A 2,858-nucleotide genomic window follows, 5' to 3' on the forward strand; every position below is an offset into this window, starting at 1 on the left:
GAAGAAGAAGAAGAAGAAGAAGAAGAAGAAGAAGAAGAAGAAGAAGAAGAAGACAACTTGGGTCACGATATACAAATAAAATCTAGCTGGTAGAAAAACGTTCCACGACCACTCTTGCAGGTTTAGGAGGGGAAAATTAGATCTAGCCCTTATACTGCAGTAGAGACTTCTAATTTTTAAAAAAAAGATATAAAAAACTGAAGGGTGTAATGCAAAAATGAAAGATAAAACTGCTTGGCAGCTTGAAAAAGAAATCAAAATTAAGCAAAAACTTAAACTAAAATGTATTGTTTGACGACCCTGTCCAAGCATGCTATTGGGTTTATCACTGCACACCTAGAGGGGATAGTGATATATCTATACGTTGTATATACGTAAACACTTTCCAACCCACACCACTAGTCAAATAAGCCAGAAAGTGAGAACCCGTGATTTTAATTTGTATATTTCACAACCAATCCAGTATTTAAGCTTTTTTAAAACTCTTCCCTTTTCTTGTACTTGTTTATTAGTCTGGACAAACTGAAAACGACTAGCTGACGTAATATCCGGTACAATTGTAGTAATTATGATATACATCGAGGGTAAAAAGGAAGATTATAAATGATGTTTGTATCGGAATTTATTGAGACAACCTTTGACTTTTTCGACTATGTAGCAGTTGTCCATATTTCAAAGGGAAAATATTCGATTATCATTAACAGACAGATAGAAAGACAGAGAGCGTAACTGGGCTCAGGTTAAGATTTTGTTAAAACCTTTTCGGAGTACACAAAACATATGGTTTTCAAGACAGGCGTGTTTGCATTATAACAATAACATGGTTTAGGAATAAGATAACGATTTCAGCGTAGACTTCGTCAAAACAAACCAATATCTAATACATTGTATTGAACTTCGACACTGGAGGTTCAGATTCAGAAGAATGGAGTCAACATTTTCTGACAGCAGCTGCTCTTGTATTTCATTAATTACACAGGGACTTGATTTGGGAGTTTGAGGTCGCTCCCGGATCCCCCTGAGGCGAGGGGATACAATATTCTGTGTAAATTGTGCCCTCTCGACTTGGGTTCGAGGATCCTGTGCCAGAATCTCTCCAAGCTCATGAAGACACGAAAAGAATACTCGGGGCTAAGGATCAGGGAGTAGAATGCTGCAATTTTAAAGATCATAATCTGCCAACTTGCTACCTACAACCCGCTTACAAATACCCCAACATACCTGCCACTATACTGTCTTCCCACTTAGCTCCTCTCTATTCTTGTCTTGGCCCGATAGAATAGGCTATCACTAACGATGTCACTTAGCAGAGACTGTGCCCACCATTTCGGAACTTCACGGTGACAGTAAAGATGGTTCCAGTAGGGAACGGGATAGAGGATGCCCACGTCCCTCGTGACTCATTGGAGCAGAGGAAGATAGGACTAACGCTAACATTACTTAGCAATCCCACATCATCACTCATCACCACCATTATTTCTAAAATCATCATTGAGAAAGATGAGAGTAGATGACAATGGGGGAGGCCGGGGTCATTTTTGGCCAAATTTTAGCTGACGTCACATGTGAACGGCCCTTTAAGATTTGCAAATTTTTCTCAGCAGGTTTACAAAACTCAAAGTGCACCAAGATCTACTCTATTTTGTCCTACGTCTCCACTCCTCATACCTCACAGTCGTACAAAAGAAGTAACTTTGTCTTAGCGGAACAATGCTGAACAAAAGTCTTAACACCCGGGTCCTCATATCTTTGACCTAGATCGATCTCACTGTGGAAGTGAGCCTGGACGCTTCAGAACATATGTTCGATACACCGTGACCATTAGTGATAAATGAAAAGTATATTATCCCCAGGTTACTAAAGTATATTATCCCCAGGTTACTAAAGTATATTATCATCAGGTTACTAAAGTACGCTACTACTACGTTTTAACGCTTTTCCTTGTTTTCTTTTGATGTAAAACCATCTTTCAGAGCTCTTTTGTGTAGTCTACATCTATGATATCACCTGAGAACAAGCACATGTGGTCTGCGAACAGTAAACTGAGTGTTTGTTCATCATTATTTGGTCTATATAAGGACAAGCGGGCTAACCCAGATTTCAGAGGTTTCCAGAAATCTTGACCTACAACAAAAGTGGGTATTGCCCTACCTATAGGAGAAGTTTGGTTTCATTTGGGGTGTATATTTGTTTGGTTATAGAGAAAACTCTCCTTGTCTTTTAAAGAAACTGAACAAGGGTCCATTTTCCGATTTTCTAAAAACAGCATTTTTAGGGATAGTCCCCTTGTGCTTAAAAGCGACCATTTAAGAGCTCAGTTAATCTACCGAGAACGTTTATCATCAATTCAAATGCCAAAAAAACCCTAGAGATAGTGAATAAAAGTGGGCTAAGGCTACACCCCTGACGAACACCTGATAAGCAATTAGAATGTTTACTCTATCATTTCACTCTGCCCAGAACAGATTTTTAAAAAACATAACATCAGAGTGCATACTCTGGAGCAGGGTTAGCATTTCCCCTCTCAAGATTACCCACATATCATCCTGCAGAGCACAGTTTTAAAACTTTTGGGAAAATCAGCCAAACTTTACACAGAAGCGTCCAAGATTCTTTGAAAAACATTTTTTGAGCTAATGGTTGAAGAAGATTAGAAGAGACGATCCTGATGGATGGTGTTAGAACGCTTAGGAAACCCTATCTGCGACTCATCATCATCACTTAATCATTACCATCATCATCATCATCATCATCATCATCATTATCGTAAACAGAGAATAAAAAAGGTTTGACCTAGTAGATCTAGGATTTCCAAAATCATTATCATCACCATATCACTACAACCACCGCCCCCCCCA

Source organism: Aplysia californica, unplaced genomic scaffold (genome assembly GCF_000002075.1).
Source record: "Aplysia californica isolate F4 #8 unplaced genomic scaffold, AplCal3.0 scaffold00443, whole genome shotgun sequence".
NCBI classification, from domain to species: domain Eukaryota; kingdom Metazoa; phylum Mollusca; class Gastropoda; order Aplysiida; family Aplysiidae; genus Aplysia; species Aplysia californica.